The sequence below is a fragment of the Spinacia oleracea genome, chromosome 6 (genome assembly GCF_020520425.1).
Source record: "Spinacia oleracea cultivar Varoflay chromosome 6, BTI_SOV_V1, whole genome shotgun sequence".
NCBI classification, from domain to species: Eukaryota; Viridiplantae; Streptophyta; class Magnoliopsida; order Caryophyllales; family Amaranthaceae; genus Spinacia; species Spinacia oleracea.
Window position 1 is genome coordinate 123836114 of NC_079492.1, and position 13345 is coordinate 123849458.

The window sequence follows — 13345 nt, forward strand, 5'->3', positions numbered from 1 at the left end:
TCATGGTAACTAAAATGCTTGCGAATCCCCTTTGAAAAAAAATCAGACATTGTCAATAGGACTTGGCACTTAACCAAGGCTCACCCTACTCAGACATATGACACGGGCATCTAAAATCGAAATCTGAAAGCATCATTAATGGGAAGACATAATAGCAACTGGGGGCTAAAAATTGAAATGAAAGAGCTAGGGAAAGAAGTAAGTATACCTCGACCTTTTGTGCAGACATACACCAAGTAAATCTAAGTCAATTTGAAAATGGTTTATATTCCAGCAATTCTGGAAAAGATGGCCCTAAAAGCCTAAAGCATATGCCAAACGGGCACAAGTATATCTTGACGCCTGCACCCTGGCTTCCAGCAAATCCTTATACAGCATTCCAAAAATCGTAACAGTATTTTGATTCACTCATGTAATCCTGTACGAACCCTTCTATAAGTCAACTTACTTGGGACATCTCGGATTGTACACAGTAGGACTCGGATTTCAAATAATTTCTTCGAACATAATAAAGTGTCGTTGGTTTAAGCTAAATATGCGTTTATCTCGATGTTGCAAGTGAGTCAAAGAGATTTCTAAATATGATTATGGGTAAAGAAAGGCACCTAGCTTTTGGCCAAGGCACACTTCAACATGTGACTACCTTGAAAATGGCAATATCGCACAATACGACATTTACAAGAGAAGCAGCAAATCACTACTCGAACGTACCTCGCACTAAACGAGTCTGGTTCAAACTATTCATGATCCATGTCACCATGAATGCATAAAAACGTATGCCAAGCATTATAGCACCAAGCCAATCCCGTAGCTACAATTGGGGGCTTGAGAAAAACACTCTAAAAATGCTCGAAATGACGATTTTATCGCAAATTCTCGACGCTAATGCTATACACACGTCCTAGGGGCACAATCCTAAGCTTTAATCGTGTAAAACGAATCTTAGAATGGCTACAACCCCTCCCAAATTCTAAGCACTACGTAGAATATATAAAGTCACCCCACTAACAAGAGTAACTGAAAATTGCGAGTCACCAAAACTCCGATCAAACTACTGCACATAACGCTCGCCCTACAAGCGCCTGTTATACAGTCTACGTCGTTCCAAAGCAAAAGAGAAAGAAAAATCAAAGATAAAAACTGTCAAATTCTGCCCAGAAATCATTTTCAACGCCCAGAGCTGGGCGCCGATATCTTTAACGCCCCAGCCTGGGCGCTGAATCTCTCTGCTTGCGAAATTTTGCCCAGATATAAAAACAAGAAAGAAACATCTATGAATCCTCGCATCGAACAAAGTAATGAGCCGTGCACACCCACGCAGAAGGTGCTACACTTGTTCGAGCACCTGAACGAGGCGTGATGAGGTACTCCAATGCAAAAAATAATAATGATATCCCAACACCTGGAGGAATGTTCTAAGACACGTCGTTAGGCCACACTAGCCTACGTCGCACCATAAGTTCAACCGTCCCACGGTACAAGTCTAAAAAAAAGAGTAAGGCATATTGCACTAATGCGGGCACGACCAAGAGCATGTGTAAAAGAGGAAAAGACTACTTATCGCCCAAATTCAAAATGCAAGCCACACGACTTCTACATTAAGGATTAAAGGTAGCAAAATATTACCTACCACATAAGGGATAGCTCGCACCTACACGAGCGGAACCCTAAGGCATCTTTCTCGAAAGAACCTACAAAAATCGTACGCCAAACGGAAGCATCCCAACATGCATACTTGGGGGCTCCAAGCTACGAAACGACCATAGCAAAATAAAAAATCTCGAAACAAATGTTTGAACGATCGAAAGGGCACGATGCTTGAGCCCACTCCATGAATGGGCCTGAACCCTATCAAGCTTCTAAGCAAACTATTCAAAATCAGTCATTGCTAAAAAAAACCACAAAAAAAAAATGATTCAAGCAAACTGATTAATGGACCGCACGCAACGGCCATTCTATGAACGCTCGTTCGCACATACATGTTGTTCTAAGTATCGAACATTCACGAACGCGTTCAAAAGAAAAAATATATACAAGAGCGATCAAAATCTTACGCCTCAAGGTATGTTCCTCGGGCCATATAGACTCGCCCAACTATTGCAATAACTGCACGCCTTAAGAGTGACAGTCCCTTTAAATAATCGCCCAAAAGAGACAAACACCGTAGTCCACCAATCGGCTACGGCTTTTCGAGAAATCATCACGATCACTCAACTCATTGTGATCTCTAATAAAATTCTACGTTCCAAAAAGAAAAGAAAAAAACAAAAAAGAAGAGAATACGTAGAATTTCCAAGTGTAATAAACGAACGAACAAGAGGCCAAACAACATTTTCCACGCCCCTCCTGGGCGCCGAAAATGAGCCCAGGCCCGAAAGAAGCCCTGACTGCTATAGGGCCTTGCCGTATCCATTCGACTCGAAAATTACCGATTTCTTTACTGAAAGTCGCACCTCACGGCTTTGTTCAAAGTAGCATACCACTACAAAGATCGCTCGACTTACGAGCACAATCCCAAACATGGTCAAGGACATTACAGAATGCGTATCCCCAAGGAAACCTCTTTGACAAGAAATGACCGTCAAGCACGAGTGCTTGGGGGCTCGAAAGAAAATATATATTTCAAAAAGAGTGTGCAAAGTTAAAACAATATTCCCAGACTACGCTGTACGAAGTCCCGTGTTTGGATAATCTCAAAATATAAAACCGGATTACGACCTCAAGACAAAGGTCGCCGTTGATACTTATACATAGTCCCTTAATCAAGGACCCATGTAGTGGAAAAATTGAGCCGTAAAGACTAGCTCAAAACCATGAAAGATGATGACCACAAGACAATGGTCCGTCTAAGCCCGTTGTCAACCCACATTCAGGTTGCAACTAAATCCGAGCATCCCTCGAAAGAATTCGCTCTTACAAGAATGAACAAAAAGAAATTCTCAAAAGAAATCCCAAGAACAAATGAAATAGGGACTTGCCCACCTCAATCGGGCAAGATCGCGGCATTTACCCCGCGAGTCCCAAATCAAAAAGACGAATTCAGGTTCGCTCACCTCCAGCGGGCAGGGCGTCCACCCTTAGCGGACAAGGCTCGCTCACCTTCAGCGGGCGGGGTCTGCGCCACTAACCGCGCAGGTCCTCAGTTTTCGAAAATGAAAAGAAAATAAAATCTTCAAAACAAAAACTGGCTCGCCATCTTCAGCCGGCGGGGTCTGCGTCACTAACCGCGCAAGTCCTCAGTTTTTCGAAAAATAAAATCTTCAAAAACAAAAAAACAGGCTCGCCATCTTCAGCCGGCGGGGTCTACGTCACAAACCGCGTAGGTCCTTATTTTCAAAACATCAAAACAGATTCGTCCACTTCTATCGGACGGGGTGTCCACCCTTAGCGGACAAGCTCGCCATCTTTAGCCAGTGGGGTCTACGTCACAAACCGCGTAGGTCCTTATTTTCAAGAAAAACACAAATAAATTTCAAATTAGATTCGTCCACTTCTATCGGACGGGGTGTCCACCCTTAGCGGACAGGCTAGCCATCTTTAGCCGGCGGGGTCTGCGCCACTAACCGCGCAGGTCCTTAGTCGCTGCAGCGATAACTTTGTCTGGTTTTCCCTTTTTCCAAAAATTAAAGGACTGATTTTCCCTTTTTCCAAAAATTAAAAGGATTGGTTTTCCGTTTTTCCAAAAAAGAGCGATGTGCTGGATTTTCCTTCGTTTTACGTCCTATAAAAACAAGAGGTTTTTTTCTCGTTTAGCTAACCCTGAAAATGAGAATCTTTAAAAACATTTTACCTCGTGATTGGGCTTGGCCAGGCCCAATTACACTTTATAGCTTTGATTTCAAAAACATCTGTAGCTACTTCCAATGACAAAGTGAGGGAATTTCTACACATCTTTAGATACTTCCAATGACAAAGTGAGGGAGTTTCTATACTATCCATTGACAAATCCCAATGACACGTGAGGGATATGTCGACACTCGCAAAACAGGTCACATGCACCATGGCTTGTGTGACGCACTCCATCCAGTACTTTGACCATCGTCTCATCCCGAGACTCAGTCAAAGTGGGGGCTAACTGTAGACACCTACTTTTGTCCCCATTCCCGAAAGGGAAGGTTCGATGATGAGAACATAAATCTCCACTTAGCAACGCATCTCCTATAAAATAACGAATCTCGATCACCCTTTTCATTTCACCCGAACCTGCTATTTATAGAAACCTGCTAAAAATAGTAACTTCCGTAACGGGTAGTTGTTAAAAGTGGCAAGTCATAAAAGATAGAAACCTGTCAGAATTAGGTGTTGCACTCCAACATAAATCCTAAAAGAGATAGAATTTGCAAGAGGAATCCTATTCCTAGTATAATTCGAAAATAAGAGTTACGTATTGATTAAAATCCTAACGAACCTAGAGTTTGTAACGGGCCCAGACGCATTCCGTTATAAAGTTAATACGCACTAAAAGACTCGGATAAGTCTCAAACACTCCGGATTCTAAGAGTCCAAATCTGACAAAGAACTCGGCCCAAACATCATTTTCAACGCCCATCCCTGGGCGCTGAAATTGCCTGGATCCCATTTTCAACGCCCAGAGCTGGGAGCCGAAATCTTTAACGCCCAGCCCTGGGCGCTGAAAGTACCTGGGAACGTGTTCTCTCCTAATTCTTCTTGGATTAGTGCTCAAAAATTCTATCTTTCCACGAACTCTTTTCTATAAATACAGCCCCAAATTCGACGTAAAAACAACACACAATTCATATTCTGAGTATTGACTCCAACCCCTAAGCCTAAGCCTCATGCTGCGAAATTAATCCCGCGTTCTGTCGCAATCGATCCAAAAATCGAACAGAACGTATCCTGTCCCTTGTAGCTGAAGAATTAAGCCCGGAAACTTGAGATTCGTTAAATAAAAGGAGAAATAGCAAAGCCAAAGTGGTTAGTTTTCTGAGAACCGTGACGCACCTCTCAAGGGTGCGTCGTAATGTGTCCCTTCGTATGATTTAATCGCTTTCCTCGCCCTTTTATAAAATTGTTAAAATATTAATCTGATTATTCTATCACGCCTAACAAAGATAATATCTTGGGAAATTGAACTATCATGCTAGGTCCCTTAAATCAATCTAAACAAGATAATCACGACCGATCTAGTATTATGTGTTGCATATTGTTAAAATCAATTCAGATTAGTTTAATAGTTAACGCATGTCCCTTCAATTATTTATGCTGAGCTAGTAAGGATATCCTGCCTCTGGAGTTATCGAAAAGCGAGTAATCCTCTCGGTAGTTACAGTCCCCCGAACCCTCAATCTCTACCTTGCGGGTGTACGTTGAGAGATCCCCACACCAGGGATCACAAGGGAACCTATGGCCGTCGTGGTCAAACATAATTGCACTCCCTTTATGTCATGATAACCGGGTTTTGTCATTTTTTCTCATTGTCGTTAAAAACTGAATGGCGACTCCTATATTACTAGTCAATTGGGTGTAAACTCACAGGAAATCCAATTACACTTGATTTGACAAAAAGAAACGTCACGCCCATGAGGGACGAGGTCACACATTAGCCTCGTGCTTTTTCGACCCCCTCACAACCCTCCTAAGGTTTCTTTTTAATATTGTGTTCAGGTTCTAGTGTAATGGAGAAGATTCAAATAACTGAGGATTTTAACTTCTCGGTAGGACAACATGTCAATCGTTATGTGAAAAAAGTAGATAAAGAGTGAGTCTGGTTAGCAGCCTCTCGACAAGTGAAGGCTAAGCTTTTCATTCTCGACAGTGCAAGTGAACCTAGAGACTTAAAGAATTTTCAGAAGCATTGCCATTTGGGGTTCTCTATAACACCCTAACAATTCTCTCTTTTCTAAAATACCTTAATATAAAACATAGAGAATCATTAAGGCATTATCGCCCGTGTGAAAACGTATCGGCTTATTCTGAATTTTACAGCGGAAAATATAATAAATAACTTTAAGTTGAAATTAGTCAATTACAGAGTCATCTCCAAAACCAACCAATGAAAACAAGTGAACAAAATCATATCGACAAGGTCAAAGTTTACTTAGAATAGGCCAATCAAAACCAAAGTCAAACTTAAAATATTATTAATAAACTACACATGCTCTCCTATCCCGAACCCAATGATGCATCATCTTCAAACCTGTGGATGAATATTACTTATTGATCCCTAGAGACTGCTCACAAAAATGGGTCATCACAGGATCAATAAGGCATAGCCATGATCAACATACACAAATAAAAGCACGTACTCAACAAAGCTGAGTACTACATAATAAATAATAAACAATCCAAACATGACACTAATAAATGAACAATCATAACATGATACTAATAAATAATAAACAATAATAAGTAACAACATAAAGACTCGCAGATAACTTTTACTAGAATAACTTTGAATAACAATTTATTGAAATGTATTAGTCAATGGAATGAGTTGTCTAACTGAAATAGCCTTCCTTTTGGAAGACAGAATACGGGCGCGACTCCGTATTCCTACCTACGATATCAAGGAACCTTTTAATTTTAAAATAGAACATGGTGATCAATCCGGTACCAGAAAAAGCCATGGGCTACCTGTAATACCTCGTATTTTTCTATAATTATAAATATATTTTATTATATTTATAAAGAATTTCGTTGTATTTATAAAGTATTTTTATAAATTTATTCCATTTAATGGGATTTAAATGCATTTTATTTTTAATTAATTTTATTATTAATTAATTACGAAAACCGTATTTTTATTAAATAGATTCAATGAATTTATTTAATCGGGACTTGTTGGGTCGTATTTCGAAAACGAATTTAATTTAATTAAAGCCCAGTTGTTTTTCCATGATCAAACCCAACAAAGCTTGCAAGGAGTAAACTTAATTGAGCCCGGTAATAAGCCCAACTCAAACTACCATAACCTAGCCCACATGGGAGAGAAAAACTATAAATAGACCCTCTCATTAAACCCTCACAAAAATTTCAGCACTCTCTCTCTCTCTCCTCTCTTTCTCTCTCCTTGCGGCACTCTCTCCTCTCCTCTCGTCCGATCCCTTTGCTTGCAGCCCAAGGTACGCTGTCGTGCCGTGTGTGCTCGCCCATCCTCACGCGTCGTTTCCTCGTCCCGCAGCCCTGCAGCGCAACACCCTTGCTGTTGTGCTGTGTCACGTGCCCCTTCGTCCCGCCCTGCAGCGCAGAGCCTCGTGCTCGCTTGCTGTTGTGTCGCGCGCCCAACGCCCTCGCCTCTCGCCCTTTTCTGCGTGCTCGTGCGTGCTGCCTACTGCGGTGCGTGCGTGTGTTGTCGTTGTTGTTGCGTTGTTTGCTCGACGCACACACACACAACACAGTTAATTGTTGTGTGTGTGTGTGTGTGTTGTTGAATTGGGATAATCAAATTATATTTTCAAAAACATTAATTTTCAGTTTTAAATTGTTTAAATTGTTGTGATTATTTTAAATATTTGGGTTATTTAAATTGATTAGAACGGTTATGAACACCGTATTGGGTTAGTGTTGTATTTTAATTAAAGAGATTAGTTTTGATGATTGAAATTATTATTTTCATATTTATTGAGTTTATAAAGTGTTGATTTTTGAAGTCAAAACATGTTTTTATGATAGACTATTATTAGGATTTTAATTCCAATTGATTAAGCGATTGATTCACATAATTTAATGACAATTTAAATTATGGGAATCAACTTAAATTTTCAGATTGTTATAAGCTTTAAAAAGTTGGTTTTTAATGGTTTTAAAGCTAAAAAGTCAATGTTTTTATGTTAGGGCTTGAGTTGACTATTTGAGACTATTAAATTAACAACTAATGAATGATTTCTAATTAAACTAAGAGTTTTAGAATCTTAAATAGTTACTGGAAATTTAGTAAACATGGATAATAATTTAGTTCTCCTTTTGTGTTTATAGGAGTTGATTTCTAGTAAGTCGTGATTCGCACAGTGGCCCCCGTACTTAGGTATTCCAGGTACGCACAAGAGTAGGGTGACCACCCATCCCTTGTGGACTTTATGGAGTATATTGAATGCGAATCATGTGAACTTATATGTTGTTGTGAACTCATGATTGATGATTGAGAATGAATATGTTATTATGAATTCATGTTTGATATTGAGAACGAGTATGTTATTATTATTGTTGAATCTATGTGAACGAGCATGTTATTAATTGAATTATGCTTTGTAGATTCTATTGAACTATCATGTTATGGACTTTTATCATCGTTGAATTATGTCAAGCATGTTGTTCAAGTTGGTTTGCATGTATGAGTAGTGAGCATGCAAGTTGTTATTTATTATTATTATGCTATAGTACAGGATGTCTAGCATAATTATTGAGCCAGTCGAATATTGCCAGTGAGCAATGTATATTCTAGCTACCAAGGGGTAGAATAAGTTAGAGAGTCTATGTGAATTGAATTAAGGACAATTCGTGCTAAGGGCACACCCCGCTTGTTAATAGGCAATGTCGGGTTATCTCAAACAGTGTTTTGAGAAGGAACAATGGGAGTAATTTCACTTGAGTCTATGTTTGATCACAAGTCCTAAATAATTAAAATAATGAAGTGTCATAGTTGAATTGTTTAATTGTTCAATTGTTTGTATGATGTGTCTTGAGTAGAGTCTTGAGTCGCCTTGAACATAATATATTAATTAACGTAAAGTGCAACCCAAAAGAGCTTCAAAACTCTTGGAACGTATATACCTTGAGTATGAACAATGGGGGAGAGTCTTGCCGGAAAACTTGTACTCCTAGAATGATACAAGACGTTGTTTCATTCTTCTTTTATGCCGTTGTGCATTGGAATTCCTGTCGGTATGGTCCGACTGTCGGTAGTAGCCCGACTTATTTTGGTGTATGGTTGGCTCCCATCACCCTTTTCTTTCCTTTTGAGGATACTTTACTTTACCCGTTCGAAGCTACTTTTTATTAAACTGTGAGTCAAGAGTCGTGTCAAGTGTCGAGTCTTGTCTCCATGTTTGTTTGTTTATTACATGGCTCTTGCATGTGGATTATCTAATTTGTCGAGTGAAGCATGTTAGGATAGAATGTTATTCTAGCTTGTTCGTACTCAACTTTTGCTGACTTCGTGCTTCATGTCTTCTGGTCATAGCCTTTGCCTTAATGACCCTATGATGATCCACCAATTCCATTTGCGTTGTTGGGGAGTAGATTTTTAATAAAGCAGGTTTGTAGAGATAACTTGCGGGAGAAGTTATCATGGGATTCGAGTTGAGAGTTTAATTCTTCCGTATTTTATAAACTCTATTTTTATTTATAGTCATGACTAATACTATCTACAGTTAATGGATTTTGAAATGATTTAATACTTTGGATTTGGGCCTCGACGGTTCCAACTTGTTTTAATGACCATTAACTATTTATTTAATATGTTTTGAAAGTTAGTTAATTCCGCTGCGTAATTATGGTAAATAGCCTTAGCCGTTATCACGGTGGCGGTAATATCTTGGTAATTCCTAGGTTTTAAGTTGGAAAATGTTTTATAAAAAGCAAGGAATTATTAGGGTGTTACACTACCACCATGAACTCCAACTCCTAATTGTCCGGCACTTCAGACGTGCACAGTCTAAAGCTATTGCTATCCGGTTTCACTTTACATGATTTACCAATTATTATAGTTATGACTCATCAACAACATCAATAGCACAATCAACTACAATTACAACTTCCTTTTATCTTGGGATTAAATAAATGATCACGCAACTTTCAATCTAGAATTAATTCCAATTAATTCAATCCTTCCTTTACCTATGATCAACTACTTTCCATAGGTGTACGTAAATATCAACTTACTAAACAAGGTCCACGTCCTCATAAAGTAGTGAAATACTAAAAAGGGAACAACGATCAATCATGATCATGCCAATATATAAATAATATAAAGTTATGAACCAACATGCTTGCATTAATCAATCATGCCAACATAACATAAACCTCATAATATAATTCTCATGCTCAACATGTTTATACAACGACATCAAACATGCAAATTCCAACATAATCAAGCTCATAAATAAATTCAACATGGTTTCGATTCATAGTACCACATCCATCAACACATAGGTATGTATGTACCTTGTGTAAACAAATTGAGAGACCACTTTAACAATCTCAAAAGTCGCCTACAAAGAATTCTCCACCTAAAAACAACCAATATAAATTCATATCAATCCTCCATGAATTTACAGTAACATTAAAGTACTTCAAACCCTTCCTAAACATGTTTAGAACCTTCCCCATTATTAAAACTTAATTACTAGATTTCCTAGCATAGTACTTACTACTCTAATGACCATAAATCACCATAAACTCCATAAAACATGCCCTTTAAAATTTCCAACAATGTAAAATAATTTAAAACTTCTCCAAAACATATTTAACATGCTTAAAATCATAAAAACAATAACTTTCATCATTCATAATCATCCTACTATGATTTTCTAACTAGTTTTTGGGCCCGGGCGATGCCTCGGGTTACTACATTAAAATATTTGCATTTACAGAGTACTTATTAATTTTTATTTTCACAATGATGACATGAAACATACCATGTCTTAATGGTAAAAGCTTTATTGTTTAAACACAAGGTTGGAGGTTCAAGCCTTATGCAAATCATATTTGAAAATTTTTTATGTATGTGAAGACCACTTGGAATGAATGATTCATAGGCAGAGCGCCACGTGTCACATAAACATCTTTAGAAACGCCTTTTAATATATAGTATAGATTATTAAAACCCTAAAAAATCATGCTTTAATAATTTAAAACCCTTATTTGAACAACATTATAGAATCTGAAATTTAATAACTTTATTATGTAAAACATATAATCTGAAATCTGTAATTAAATCATAAAACTAAATTTAAATCAAGAAAACATAAATTAAATTGTTAAAACATAATTAAAACATTAATTATTTTAAGGTTTAAAGAAATAACAAAAAGAGGAGAGAATAGGGAGTCGGCGGGGGTAGTAGGTGCGAGCGGTGGAGGAGGAAGCTGCGGTGGTCGGCGGCGGCGCGACAGACGACTGGTTTACACGAGGAAGATGTGCAACACGTGTTTCGTTTGTGTCCGTTAGCACAACAAATTTGGATGAGTGGATATTGAGGTATTCACTCTATTATGATAAGAATATTTCATTTCAGGAATGAATTCTCTATTATATCCCGTTGTTTTCCAGCTCGGATGGGAAGAATGGTTAAAGAGTGTCCTACTTTATTTGCACTTTATGGGCCCTTTGGATTACTCAGATTAATAGAGTGTTTCGGAATCAGAGAGGAAGTATTGACATTGTGATCACCCATATTCATGATGGTCTGCAACAGCTGGGAACCCTTCTCAAGTTTAGACAATGATAGGGTCTGCATTCCGGTCTTATTGAAGTAACCCCAGTTCACCCACCGGGTTTTTGGAATGTTGAAATAGGGCGACAAGGAATGGTCATACCCCTTTTCATTTACAGGTGGATGCAGCTTGGAATGAAGACAATCACCGTACTGGAACAAAGTGGTCTTTGGCATCAGCTACAGAGTATACAATAGCTCACACTGGATCTTGTGCCTGGGGCATGTCACATTCTGCGGCTAAGGCCGAAGCTAGATCATGTCTAAATGGAATGCAATGGGCTATCTCTTGCTCTATTGACTCAGTCATAATTTTAACTGACTCTTCTATCTTGATCTCGTCTTTACATAAGCATCAAACACAAGACATTCATCAGCAGTGGACGATAGACAGGATTCGACAACTGGGTAGGTTTTTCTACAGGTTCGTTATCCATAAAATTAATCGAGAACAGGTGCAGAAGGCGCATGATCGTACAAGGAATGCTATTCAAAATAAATTTTCTCAAAATATTTTTATTAGAGGGCCTGATTCGTTTGAATTTTATTTTTATTAGAGAGCCTGATTCGTTTGAATTTTATTTTTATTTTTATTTTTATTTGGACAAATTGTTTTTTACCACCTAAAAAGATCCAAAAATTATTTTTTACCACCTAAAAATCTAAAAATTGTAATTTACCACCTGAAAAAAATTTAAAAGTTGTGTTTTACCACCTAAAAAGGGGAAAATTAAATAAACCGTTTTACCAACTACTCATGTGAGTTTTTTTGACTTAACATCTGCTATTTCTACTGCTTGTTGATATGCTATTATGCTACTGCTTTGCATCTGCTATGTTGAATCTGCTATCTGCTGCTTCTTAGCTTAGATTTTGCTTTGCTATCTGTTGCTTTTCTATGCTATGCTATGCTATTCTGCTTAATTTGCTTTTGTTTTGCTTCCACAAGTTTATTTATTAGAGACAAACTGAATTTTCTGTTAATAAGAGAAAACATTGGTTTTATTAGGCAAAGTAATTTTCCGTTGATAAGAGAAACAAACAGGTTGTTATCTCCTTTTTATCCCATGATAATTGTCATTTTGATAGTTCAAGCACAAGTTCATTAGTTTTCCTAGTTTAATTTTTACTTTCTGTTGTACGAATGTTGCTTGCTTATCTGCTATGCTTTGCTTTGCTATTTGCTACTGCGTATTTGCAGACATTATTCCCTATAATTGACATATAAAAATGATACTAATTAGTTCATAATAAATTCAATTAGCATTTTTTGACATTAATTTGAAAAAAACAATTCACATTCAATAAATCCCTAATTCAAAATTGTTATGAACCCTAAATTTTATTTTCAATTTTAGGGGTCAATTTAAGTCATGGAATCATAAATTCGGAAAATTTCTTAACATACATCATGTTTCGGAATCAATTACACACACGAATTGGTTTATAAACACAATTAACATCGTTTCAATACTCATTACGAATTGGTCTATGAACACAATTAACATCGTTTCAATTACTCATTACGAATTGATAAGATATTATTTTTGACACAAATAAACAATACTTTAAATAATATCTTGTATCTCCTTTGCAAAGATCAGAAGAAGTAATTGAATTTGAGAAATTTTATTTTCGTGAATTAATGGAGGAAATTTGGGTAAAAAATTTAGCAGTAGGGAAGAACACAAAGATGGGGAACAGAAGGCAACGGAGTAAATACGGGAAATCGCATAAAAAGTGAAAAAAAATCTGAAATATTACCGTTATTGTGAATTCATGTAACGGTTTCTTTAATTTCCCGTTATTAGGTGGTAAAATACAATTTTTACTACTTTTTTAGGTGGTAAAATACATTTTTTGTTTTTTTAGGTTGTACAAAACAATTTTTGAATTTTTTTAGATGGTAAAAAACAATTTGTCCTTTTTATTTTGACATAATAAAAATAAAAA